Here is a 13,832-nt window from a genome sequence, read left to right as displayed (position 1 = left end):
AACCTGACTACTTCTCTAGTTTTCTGGATGTTGGGTCTATTTTTATTAAAGATGTTTTAGAATACAACCATGAACTTCATCAGATTTATTTTAAATAAGGGGTTTTTTTTGTCCTCTAAAGCTATTGCATAGGTCCATTTGATGATTATGTCTTCAGAGAAAGAATAAAGCTTAAAGTTGTGGTACTTGTTCAAGAAGATTCATCCCGAGGCGCATTCCCAGTTATACAGTTTGATTTCTACAAACACATCAGAGCAGAATTTCTGCTCCACTGCTATTTCGAGCCTGTTTCACCATTTCTCTCATTCAGAAATGTCAAATAAAGGGCCTCTGCCCATGTTGTTCTCTTTTTTGGAACATTCCCTTCTTTCAGGAGACACATAAAAGCTGGTGAAATAATATCCCTTTCCTGTCTCCGATTGCTGTATAGGTGACCATTCCTTTCCAAAAACTCCTTATTTTCAGAAACAGATCAACTGATTCTTCTGGATAATTTGCATGTCTATTTATTACATTAATTATGATAATTCTTGAAAAACACTATCTCTTGAAAGCTGTTGTAAACATAAGGCTTATTACATTTAGACTTTTTTGGCATTTTGCAAATGTTCATTTTTGATTCATGAATAAGCTTGACCTGGAGGTTATTATCCTCCTCTGAAGTAACAGAGAGCTTCTTAAGAAACCTGAGAAAAGATGTCTCCTCCCTGTTCCTGATGTAGCAATCACTCTTGTTGTTCCTCATCTGCAAAGCAACACTAAGCACACTAACCAAATAAAGGGATTCAGACGGTGCTAATTAGTTGCTGTTTCACGATGATGGTTCGGAGTGCTAACAGATGACAGTTTGGTGGTGAACAAGTACCAACAGCAGGGACACATATATAGCTATCAAAGACTATTTGAGCATCATCATGTCTGCTAAAGTGAGTATGTATTCTCAGAAGCTGGCAACTGGCAGGCTGGAATACTGCTGGGTGTCTTTTGACATACAAATCACTGCCCATATGATGGATGGTTCTCATAACTATGATGAGATCAGTAAGATGCTGCTCAGCTTCCCTTAGGTCATCATTACTTGACCGAATGAAGCTGAGGAATAAATGGCACTTTCTTTTTCTTTTTTTTTCTTTCTTTTTTTTTTTTTTTATTAACAGGATGAAATAACAAGGATTAGAATCAGTGCTGAATCTAATAGGAATGATGCTGGAGTTCAGTACAACCTTCAGTACAACCCAGTTACATCAGAAACCTATTTCAAGGAAATGGACAGATGTTCATGGAATTAGGTTAACGTGTCCTGCAACTTCTTTGTATCTGGATCACTTTGGTGCATTTCTGATTTGCGCTTACCAAAGCTAACAGCAGATAATTCTTCAATATTGTATGGGTTCCATCTGAACGGGTAGTGCTCTGGAAGTAAAAGAAGTGTCCTACTGTAGTTATTTATCCTACTGTAGCTACGTATCTTACTGTAAAGCACCTTAGTATTGTTGGTACTGTTACACGCCGTTGACAATATGATAGAAAGGCTCAAGACTGGTTGGAAGACTTCTTCCATGAAAAGGTCGATTTTTGACAAAGAATCCACCTACTTCTCTCAAACTCCTGAGGACATTCAAATGGAACAGAGATTAATTGTATGCCTCTTAAGTAGGAATATCATTTTGGAGAGAGATCCATGAAATCCTTCCACCTCCAAAACCTTGATGCCGTATAGTCAGACAGACACGTGTGTGCAACCTGGGGGAGGAGGAGGAAGAAGACAACTGCATCATCGACAAGTTGTGGGTAGGGATGTGAGAAGGGAGCCCCGTGCTGGGTACTGAGGCAGAGGGCAGAACAAATCGGTTATTATCTCTAGATCAGAAACATGCTTGACAGGTACCATTAACAGCTTCTAATGTAAAAATGTTGCAATTCTACTTTTTCTGTTATCCAGAAGAACTCAGAGTATCAGAGGCCTGAAGGACTTACCTATCTTCCAGAGAGAAAGGAGAGAACCAGTACAAAGAGAACTTTGTGCATGTGCCTGAAATAAAGGGACGCTCCTATGAGCTTCCTAAGTTGGGAATGGAGAAGCACAAAGAAGCTCTCAGCTGTGGAATAAGCCTGACTTAGAGAAGAAAGAAAATTTGTGACTCCAGTTTTATAGGTCAAGAAACAAAGGCAGACAGATGGGCAACGACGTATGCACAGTCACACAGCAAAGCACTGTCGGAGAGGGATTTCAGCTCTGGCTTTCCACATGCCTACACTGCCACCCAGTCAGCTTGCTGCTTCCACCTAAACTGCCTTGTGCTGCAGAGGCAGAACCACGACAACCTGGTGCCTTTGCGCAAATGTTGAAGGCACACAGTCTGCGCCACAGACATAAATGATTTTGCCGCTGTTAAGTGTTAACATGAGCAGTGTGCGCTTCACGTCCCTGAGTATCATTAACACTTTTTATCGATATTATGAAGTTCTGCAAAAAAAATAATAGGATTTGTCAGGGGCCGTTATGAACCGCCCCTGCTGGATAAATACATAATACATGATGGCAAAGGTCTGATGGGACTTTAATCAATTGCCTTTCTGAGTCAAATAAATGTCACATTAGACGTAAGCCATGTTGCATTCTGTGGGGGCCTCTGCTCCCCTCGTCTCATGGGCCTGACACCGCCACGGGGAGCTCTGCACGCGCATAGACTCCTACTTATTTGTCGCAAATATATCAGAGCAAAACTGGAGCAGCACGCTGTAAATTACAGATTTGGGACACCTTATAATGAAAGGCAAAGGGGAAAGGAAAGAAATATGGGGACACCACAGGCATGATAGGTCAGCTCAAATACGTCTCCTTGGTAGCTGGCATTGTCCTACCACCTTTCGCAGTCACTGCAGCGTATCTCATGCTTCTGCCCACAGGGCGGGGGAGAAGGAGATGTGCCGTTTCTCTCTGCACCGCGAAAGCAGGGAGTCAACTTAAATGTTAAAGTTGCACATTTTAGGTCTAGTATCAGGAAACGAAAGCTCTTTGATTGTTTCAGCATGCACCTGAAAAAAATTATGAGATGTCCATTTGCACTTTAGCATCCCTTTGAAGAAATTCCAACCATCAAAACATAACTTGAACATAAATTTGCAGGTTTAATTCCTCTCCCAAATACGAAAGAGCTATTTTTCTTACTGTGCTATGCCTTTTTTTTTTTTTTTTTTTTAAATTCCAGGCAGCACTTTAACAGCCATCCACTTTCCTCTCTGAACGGGTAGCAGACATGAATTTAAATTGCAAAATGGAGATCTAAAGTAACACAAAGTCTAGGCATATTTGGACGTGGAGTTCTAAATCTAAATTTAAAAGTCCTCATTATTTTTGGCATTTACTAAATAGCTCCAGCTTGGACATCCCAAAACAGTGGCTTAAAATGCTGGTGGACATTTGGAAAACTTTGGTCTGTCTTTACTTAACTATAGTAAATATTATGAAGCTGTAGTGCTATATTTCCCTTTATATCACAACAAGAAGCGTCACTGTTTTAAAAACACTAGATTTCACTGCCAGTATGCATGAAGGAATCCCAGCAAAATGCAAACTTTTGTTCCAAATACGCAAAACTATCACGTGTCAGAAGCTGGCAAAATTAAAACCCAAATGATAACTAACAAACTCTCCCGAAGATTTCATCCCCTATCCCCCCAAAAAAGGAAAAAGCAAAACTTAAACCATGAAAATTCTAGTTCTTCTTTTTCTAGGTCTTAAAAACACAATTATCTGGATTAATTTAGTATTTTCTTCAATTAAAAAGGTCACCAAATTGACAAGCTACATAGCAGCAGCCAAACTCAAGTGAATGAGACCAGGTCAGAAAAAAACCTGCATAACATCTTTCAAAGAAACCACTAACAGGTTTTTAATCCTGATAGTGTTAGATGTCAAAGAGAATACAGCATATTTAATCCACCAAGATAAGAAGAGCACATCAATGTTAGGTAGGAGAACACACAGGACTAGGTAAGGAAGGGTCCTCTGCCACATGGTCAGATTTCAGCAAGGACAGACTGTAATGCTAGTTGACTGTTTTCTGTATTTGTTTTACGCTTGCACAGCGTGGAATACTGTATGTTTTATTCTGAATCAAGAGCGCAACAGCATCATGCCCATTACAACATGTATATCCCCAAATATAACAGATATCTTACATATTGTCATCTGTAAATCCGCACATATAAATTCCAGATCAATCACACAATGCCACTGAACTAAGTCCAAGTCCCATAAGATGACACTGCATTAAAATCCTGGACTACTGCATTAGAATAAAAACTCAGTACTGAGTCCTGTGGCCACGGGGAGCAACAGAGAAGTTCACAAGGCCTCTGGGCTGACTTGGATGGAACTTGAACAAAATGCACAACTCATATAAATGAAAAGTATAAAATGTCTGGTATAAATACTCACACAAGAGACAGGAAAGGCTCCTTCAGAGGAATGCCACAAACTGCTTGTGAGTGATCTGAGAAGAAAAGGGAGAAAGAAAAAAGGGAATTAAGTGACAACAAACACACTAAACAATACCAATATAACACACGGATTGAGGAAACTCACAGATGGTAACAGCTCCCACAGGAGAGGGGAAAAAAGCGTGTTTTAAATTCACGAACTGCATAAATCTTGGAAGTTTTAAAATTACCTGACCCCAAAACTATGTAGCTGAGAAAACTGGTAATGGCTGAGGAGCCTTACAGTCCTGGGATAATTCCAAGCCAGCAGAGACTAAATATCCTCTGGTGGCTGTTCAACAGCCTCCGTGAAATAGGCTTGTGGCTCCTATGGACAAATGCTCTTATCACAAGAACACTGCCAGATTTGAATGGCATCCTTCTTAGCAGTCATGCCAGATGATACAGGCCTCGGAAACAGAACTCGCCGCCTTCTTGATCCTGACCTTCACAGAAGAGGGGTTAGGCATGTTATTAGGGCTGAGGATGCTTACATTACGGCTGATAGCTGCACAGAAAAATAGCGTTGTCTTAGTTCCTTCTGCCAACGCAGTATCTTTTGGACTTGACAGATTTGTTACCCTGAGACTCTAAAGAAAAAAACATGGCTGCATGAAAGTGGAATGGCTAAAGGATTGCAAACTTTTGGTAGACTACAGGTCTAGTTTCCAAAATCTACTATGGAGTATCTAAGCTTAACTGCCAGCACATTTTCTAAAACATATTGACCTGGGATGAAGTAATAGACAAAATGAATCAAAGCCTGATGCTCTGAATTGCAACAAGAAGTTACACTCCTGTTGGACACCGAAAACAAAGGCAGATGCCCCCAGAATGTTCAAAGATACAAATCAGTCCTGTCCCCCATTCTCTGCACCAAGGTGAAAGAAATTCAGGTAGTCAGATCAGACAGTGCTCTCCAAGATTGCTATCAGGGGATCAGGAGCACAATGGACAAAGACCATGGGATCCATGTGCTGTACTCCAGTACCTAAGTCAAGACATGGCCCTCACCTACTGTTTCCTGTCCAGTCAAAGGGGAGATTAGCTCTACCATTCCTCAAAGAAATTAAAAATATTCAGGGAAAGAAAAACCTAAGTTGAGATAGTGAAGGAAAAGCGAGCAGCTGTCATAGGAGAGAAAAGAGGGAAGGCAGGCAGAAAAATACTTCAGAAATGTAGCTATTATTTGTGGGAATTACGGGCCTAGTAGAGAAGAGTGTGAGAGAAAGCAAGTGTGCATATCTAGGGGCTGATCATCTGCAAGGGAGGTGGAAGAAATACAGCAAAGAGCAGAGAGAACCATAAAAAATGCAGGGCAGCAAACAAGATGCTTACAGCATCCTTTAGAGAGGCCACCCAGAGAGGCCCAGTTTAACAGCAAATTTCTCTTTAAAGAAGTTGACTGCTCCCACAGGTAAGGAAGATTTGCATAAGACACATGACAGGATGGATTCTGCACAGACTGAAAAGCTGAAGCACCGTAAGATGAAAGGAAGGGCAAGATCGGGCTGGTGGAAAGGAGGTCACTACTTATCTTACTTTCAAGAATCCATTACTCTGATGAACTTTTAACAGGGAAGTTCTCCTGGTGGAAAAAGAACTCCTTTGCTAAGCATGTATCCCTTATTTTCCTTTTACGTTGCTCCTGAAGATTTAACCATGAAGCCTGTAGACTCATCTAGAGTGTGACAGACCCATGTGATAGACTATATGTAAAGGACTGTTAGCAGCTGGTGGTTGGGAAGTATTTCTTTCAGGGTGTTGGGCAAATAGGACAGTGAGCTGCACACCATGGAAGAACCTGAGACAAGAAGTCTGAGCCAAAGAATGTGCCTTGGAGCCCTGGAGTTAAAAAAAAAAAAAAAAAAGAAGAAAAAAAGAAAAAGGGAAAAAAAGAAAAAAAAAAAAAGAAAAAAAGAAAAGCAAGAGGCATCCAGCATGGGAAAAAAAGCACAGAATGGAAAATTTTAGGCCAAGTGGTTAGAGTTTGGCTTTGTTATAAGCAGCATAAAACAAGTTCTCTTAAGGGAAAGCATCAAGCAACTTTGATGACATGGACGCCAAAGAATTCTACAAATTATGGCCTGAGACTCTGGAGGTGCTGAGTAATGACTTACACCAACATTACCGTCAAATTTGCTATAAGAAGTGAACAAGATTGTCAGACCTAATTAAAACTATAGGGTAATTTTAAACAGGCACAATATACCGGAAGCTGCAAACTAGAATCTGGCAAATCACCAGAACTGAAACACCATAATTTTTTAAATGATCGCAATTGCTCTGGACACTTGATTACCAGTTTTGTTGAAAAGAAAATACAGGAAAACAAAACTTTCCATGTAAAGTATTGGAAAAACAAGATGTGTCTGAGGAAACTATTATTCATTCCAGGTTAGATAACTGCAGAACACGTATGCGGGAGAGAAGTGGGCCAAATCCTGTTCTCACTGCCCTGTGCAGTTGTGCTGACTTAATTGAAACCATGAGCAAAACCTGAACCATTAAAATGCTGGGGTGAAACTTTTTATCATATGGCGCTGTTTGTCACTAGAGACATACTTAACCTAATTACATTAGATTAACATAGCAGATTTCTTCAAGATATACCATTATATAATAACATAAGAAAATGAAGTCTAAGAAAGCTGACCGTTTTCCCCAGGTCTCCGTGTTACAAGCAAAATAATTACCCGTCTCTATTTATGTCGTTTGTTTTCAACCCAGTATGGCTCTATTTGGTGGGGTGGACAAAGGCAATCCGCTGATCTTTTTCATATTGAATTCCTAGTGTTAATTAATCATTATTACTTGGAAGCTGTTTTGGCCATTGGACAGAATAGCCAGGGGCTAATCTTAAGCCTGCCCTTGCTTCATTGTGGCCAGATTCTGCCCGCTTTCTCTTTCTTTGCTACGTGAATAATTCCATTTAAATCACAAAGACTAAGAGACAAGCAAGGCCTAAATGTTAAGAATATTTAGGAATCTATCCCCCCTCGAGTTTAATGAGAATAAGGTTCTATTTATGCGGAGTTAAGATGGTGAAATCCAGTCATATGAGTTACATTATATAAGCAGGTAATCAATTTATGAGGCTAACTACAATTTTCAAAAGTAACTTAGGCTTTCACGTCAAAGTCTATTGGAAGTCAGTGAAATTGTGGCTGTAAACCACCTGGGGACTTGAGAATATTTAACCTTTCTTCGCTTAAGCACTGCTTACTTTCAACAAAATTAACATCTCAGGTGCCAAAGTCATTTTTGCAACTGGCATTCAGTTCCTTCTTACAATTTATTCACTAAATGGCTTGAATTAACCTGCTTCAAGTGCCTTTTCCTTAGCAGTAAATTGGGACAGCAATTCACCTCCATTTTTGCAAAGTGATTTAGGATCTCTCTGATGTAATGCACTACCAAGGTGAGAAATGTTATTCCTTCAGCCTCTAGACTGGCGAGAAGCAAGCAAATTATGAACTGCTTTAAGCAGGGAGGACTGGCAACGGATTCAGATAATCCTAAACTGACTGTTCTTGCCTCAAAACATTTTCACCCTTTACCGAGATGGAACCAGTGAAGGCCAGAGCTTTATCGTATGTAATCTACCCAGCGAACTGGATCTAAGATGCAGAGTCTTGTCACCCCTCTCCTCTTGGATGCGCTACACCTGCTCAGTATCTAAACTAGAGTTTAAACCCAGTGGGAGATAAAATAATTTACTAGAGAATTCCTCAGTTCAGAGGGGGCCAAACAGAGCCAGTGCCATGCTGGGGGAACACGGTGGAAGAGGAGACTCAGCTGAAATTCCGTGGAGCCCTGTAAACGGTCTGAGGGGGCAGAGAGGCTGGACTGTGTCTCTGACACAGCAGAGACAGATTACAGCAAAATTAAATTGAGGATTTTAGTGGATATAATTGTTGGGTTTATGTATTAATGAACAACAATAATACGTGATTCTAAACTGAATACCGGGTTTGACATTTAATCTGAGCGCTCAAACTATCCATAAATGTTCATAAACGTCACAAGACCCCTACCCTTTGATTGAATTACTATCTAGTATGCAATTTAGGAAACACGGATTAATCTACATAGATTTATATTTCTGCAGGTTACATTGTTATTTGTTGATTTATACCCTTTTCCCCTAAGTGTCCTTTCCATCGAGAATCCAGGAAAATACATGCAAATCTTTAATAGGCGAGCAGCTCAAGATCCAGTGACTAGCAGCAGATGGAAACTTGGTTCAGTGAAACCTATACTAATTATCATTTGCTTTTTGAAGTCACCTCTGCTAATGGCCAGCAAAATCTTAGTCCCTGTCATACCTCCTATTACCTTCACATTAACTCTTACTACAGCCAGCAATCACCTAACATGTTTCTTGTCAATGCTATGCAATTAAACCACCTTTCAATCAGCTTGCTGAGGAATCCAGAGATGGAAACTGCTTTAATATTAGGAGTTAATTACAAGAATGCAGAGGAAGGCAGTCAAATGTTATGTTAGCATACCAGAAATATGACAACGCCTTAGCCACAGATGTCACACGTGAGGTAAGGAGCCACATCAGGAAAAGAGACAAAGCAACAGAGAGGAAAATGCTCTTCAAGTTCTCCTTTTCTCTTTTTTTTTTTTCCCCTGTGGTCATGCTGCTTCAGATGACCACCTCCTTTAGCAGCCAAAATATCTGGAATTTCACTGTCACCTGTACTAACAGGCTTCACGGCACAATGGTGTCTGCTTGGGGACTGATAATGACACCTACTCAAGCAATGGGTCGCAGCACGGAAAAGGTCCAAAAGACTGACCAGACAATAACGCGTCTGCAGATCCTGACCTCTGCAGAAGCCCAATCCTGCTCCCTTTGAAATCATTAAAGTCTTCTCAAAGAGTTAATGGGGTAGGTTTCCTTCTCCTCCTCCTCCTCTTCTTTACCTCCATGTGCCTACAAGCAGAGGGAGAGCCCCACAGCCTGGGCCTTGTCCTCGTGGATTCATCCATTCCTACAAGGCCGAAGAGAAGGGCTGGCTGCTCTATCTAACGAGAAAGGGAATGAACATCACTCCGTTGAGTTAGTGCTAGGAAAGTGATGAACTGAGGAGATGGTTTTACAACTGACAGCTGATTGCAGGAAGGGAGAAAGCGCAAATGGGAGAGGATACTGCAAATCCAGCTTGAGGGCCGGTTATGTGGCCATATATCAACTCTTAGTCTACGATACTGGAGAATCAAATTAAAATGACCTTTGAAAAATGACACAGACTTTTTGCACGTACGTTAGAATTAAGGTATGTCTGTATACATTGGAATATGTGTTTTGGTTATGTATCACTAAAGAATTTGCAAAAAATCTGCTCAACTACAGGTGCACACGCTCTTTTTAATGAAATAAACAGCCAAATTCTGGTTCTGTAGAGAATGCAACAATGACGTGAGAACAATTTTGAATCAAAATTTATCAATAATACTTACATCACTCCTTTTCCAAAGACAGAGACTATTCAGAAGCTGCAGTCCACGGAAGATAACAGAAAAGGTAACTGACGTTTTTCCTCTCTCAAACTTGAAGACAGAAAACCTTGCAGTTTACCTTATTAAGTATTGTAAAGGATTTATGATATAGCTATAGCTTATATTTTCGTTAATTAGTATACAGTTGTTGTATCATTGTTAAATTTGGATCAGAAAGTGTAGTAAAAGGAGACTTTTTTATTTTTTGTAATTAAGAATAGCTAAAATGTTAGCCTTGTCTTTTGCAAATTAAGAAAGATGTACTGAGAAAAGGAGACTTTAAATGTGTGTTACACGTGCACACACACAAAAATAGTTTTATAAACCAGAAAGTTCATGGACCCTTAACTAGAAAATACAAAAGAAAAGTCTTGATGGAATAGATTTTTCAGCACACTCTGCTTGCCAGGAAGGCTGGATAATATTATGTTTTGATAAGACAAAAGAAATTAATCCAATCAAAATTTGGACTTTCATGTGTATGTCAGTCAGCTAATTCAAAAAGACATCAAGTCAAGGAGCTGACTCATTCCACAGGTAACTCAGCCCAAAATAAGTCCTACCAGCTGTTCTCAATGAAAACAATGAGAAAGATGAAATAAGAAAAATAATCTCTTACATCTGCAAACTGAACTCTAATTAACATCCATCGGAGGTCTCCAGCTCCCCAAGAACTTCAGTCAAGAAAAGCCCCTATACAAAGCACCTCTGAGGAAAACATCTCTAAAAAAAGAGGAGAGCTCCCTGGAAGCAACAGCACATTACGGTTCCAGCAGCAGTTGCTTTAAGGGGCTCAGGGTGAGAGCAAAACTAGCAAGAAATGGAAAAAAAAAAGTTTAAATATTATTGTTTCATAATCTAAATGTAGCATTTTGAGCACGCATCTTGAGTTAAAGATGCCCTGAAATGGTACTACTTTTAACTTTCAGTACCTCTAACGGTTGACTACGTCTTTGAGGAATCTGCAAAAACATGTTAAACTAGGACATATCATTGGCAGGTACTTGGCCACCGCAGCCTCATGCAGATCAGCCTACGGGCAGAAGGAAGCTGCTCACAACCACTCTTCCACTGTCACCGCACTGCCCCTTCCCTGCTGTCCACCACCGCCCCGGCGGGGTGCATGGACAAGGAGGCCAGTGCTTCTAGGGTGTTGGGGAACAAATTCTGGGAAACAGAATAGCTGGGAAGGGGCAGCCACCACCAAAATAACTCACACAGCCTACTTCTGACTGCTCAAAGGGGCTGCACGGTACGCAGGTTCACTGCTCTGGTGGCAGCAGCTGCCTGCTCCTGCCTGACATCTCTTTGACGTCCCTGATGCCCTTTCCTCATTGCGTGGCTGTGCATGCTCCCATCAAGAGACAGTGAAGGAGCAAAGATGGCCCTGGAAAGGGTGGTGGTTGCAATGTGACTTGTCCAGCTTAAAGTCTGTTCCTTGTTCACTCTTGGAAAAGAGGGGGGAAAAAAAAGTCAACTGTTGACCAGATGAGTTGTCTTTGTGGTGCATAAACAGCCTGGGAATTTCCATTTTATAAAATATTTGTCTTGGCTACTCTTTGCACCTGGAACCTTTTCACCTGCTTTGAAACCTTAAATACAAGAAAACAGAAAACATATCTACCTAAATATACAAGGATATACACCTAAAGGTTCTAGTTGTCTTTCAGGATTATACCCTAAAAATTAGGTCTTGGCTCTGCTCATGCCTGTAGGTGAATTTTCTGTTCTGAGGTAGCGTGGCTGAACTGACAGCTCACAAGTTAGATCTGTTGCCTTACACCACAGCCACATCAAGTCATAGTCTCCTTATTGAAAGCTGGATAAGCAGAGAAGCGTATCTTCTGCTTCCCTGCTTGGAGGTTTACCTCTCCAATGCATGGTTCGTGTTCCTTGCACCTTCTCAAGTACCTGTCCTGAATTCAGCAGTGCCAAAACTGGACTACGCAGCATGAGAAAGTACAATCAAATAATACTGAACTATTTAAGCAGACTAAACGTGAGTAACCAAAATGTTAAGGTGAGAAAGTACGGTACTAGGAACTAAATGCATCTGTATTAATAATAGCAATTAGTGAAGTTTGTCTACTATTAATAAGGAGATAATTGCTATAAAATCCAGTGATACATACAAATAGGTTACTGATGTGAGGAAGTGACCCTGGAAAATGAGTTTAAGTTATTGGTTGGGAGCTTTCTATTGCTAATTATTATTTTCTTTCTGGGTATTAATGTTCCTCCAGGATGATCTGACAAATCTAGCAGTGGTGTGATCACTTCTCTAAATGGTATCTTTGGATCATATGTGGTCCCAAGAGCCATGACACTCCAGTGTACTTTACATAATTTATTTCCAAAGTGAGACGTGCTGACTCTCCATAATATTTCTTTCATTTTAACATCTGACTAACATTCAATTTGGGACATAAGTACTCCGATATATCATTTTTCCCTGAAGGCATTGCAGATCAGAACTAAAGGGCACTGGCTGAGTTTGCGAGTACCACAAGGCTCAGAGAACAGAGTGGGCTGGAGTGGGGGGCACTGCTATGCCCGAGCTGCAAGGGGGCTAGAGGGTTGTGCAGGGAAGTGGGAGTCTGCACCATTCATGGATGCTGGGGGGCAAAGGGTATGAGCTGAGCTCTGGCAAGCCCCAGGCTGGGCTTACACTGGACTTCAAAAATCCAGCTTGGTCTCCTGGGTGAAAGCTGAGTAGTTTAGGGCTTGAATATGAGGGTGTCTGTTAAATCAGGAGCAAAGTGGCAGGAAGATCATTACAGAAAAGTTTAAGTACGTCAAATCCATAGTCACAATCATTTAAAGAAAATGTCAGACTGATTTCCTGACTGCCTATCCACTAAAGGAATCACAACCCGACTATGCGAAGACCTACAGGAAAATGCTAACCTGACAGATACCATACACAAGAGCAGCAAATCCTTGAAAGGTAAGGTACTATATGGTTTGTGCTCCATTTTTTACAATTTGTACTGCTTCAAACATGAACTGTGTTCTTGTGACAGTATGCAACACTTGGAACAAGACTAAAAGCATTACAGAAGTATTTCACTTGCCTTTAAACCCCTGCAGACCCACTGAAGTCACCAGGGTTATGCAGCTGCACCACTGTAGGCACTGTTAAGGCCTCAGCAACTATAAAGACAGGTTAAATATGTCCTTTTTCTGACTTTTCCAGAAAGAGAACCAACTTTTTTTTTTTTTTTTTCCTGAAAGGCCATAATCAATACTTTGGAATTTATTTTTCACATGTTTCTTCTCACTCTATGCCTATTAAAATAAATCAAAACTACCTTATAAAGAGCCACTAAAACAGCTTCTGGGAACAATACTCTTCATTTTATTTTTGGTATGAGAACAGTGTACTCTATAGCATGCTGTTAATTTTGGGACACATGCCCTGAAAACTGAGTTTCAGGGGAACTAAATTTTTCATTGGTCTTTTAGATAGGGATGGGTGGCTGAAGAGGGAAGAACGCAGTCTCTGATCACTGAACCTGATCCCTCTTATCATCAAATCTGATGCTGTTTTATAGGATCCTGTCCCTAATTCTAAGTTTTACTGCTAATATATCCAAACAACCTCCCTCCTTCTTTCCTTGTTTTATCAGTTTAACTTCGACATGGCTCTCTCCAAGACCCTCACCACCAATATGAAGCCGCAGGAAGGAAGTTTTAAGTCCTGCGACAGCAGGGTAGCTTAGATGGCCATTTTTTGACAACGCTTCAATCTCAGCTGGAGCATCCATTTGATAATATAAATAGAGGACAACATGGGGTAGTTGACTGAGTCAAATTACTGCAAAGCATAACTG

The 13,832-nt window shown here is 40.6% G+C and overlaps 1 protein-coding gene across 23 annotated transcripts in view; it reads right to left on the bottom strand.

Moving 5' to 3' along the window:
* The window catches only part of ZBTB20 (zinc finger and BTB domain containing 20), a 487,918-nt gene that overhangs the window by 112,833 nt on the left and 361,253 nt on the right, over nucleotides 1-13,832 (bottom strand). For 21 of the 23 annotated variants that reach the window (XM_074594530.1, XM_074594379.1, XM_074594501.1 and 18 more), the window contains one exon: nucleotides 4,445-4,499. The gene's annotated coding sequence lies outside the window, so the exon portion shown is untranslated. Of the gene's footprint in view, nucleotides 1-2,865; nucleotides 3,040-4,444; nucleotides 4,500-13,832 lie in introns of all 23 variants that reach the window. The other 2 variants (XM_074594388.1, XM_074594398.1) reach the window with 2 other exon arrangements.

Source organism: Larus michahellis, chromosome 1 (genome assembly GCF_964199755.1).
Source record: "Larus michahellis chromosome 1, bLarMic1.1, whole genome shotgun sequence".
NCBI lineage: Eukaryota > Metazoa > Chordata > Aves > Charadriiformes > Laridae > Larus > Larus michahellis.
This window is presented reverse-complemented; position numbering and strand designations above follow the sequence as displayed.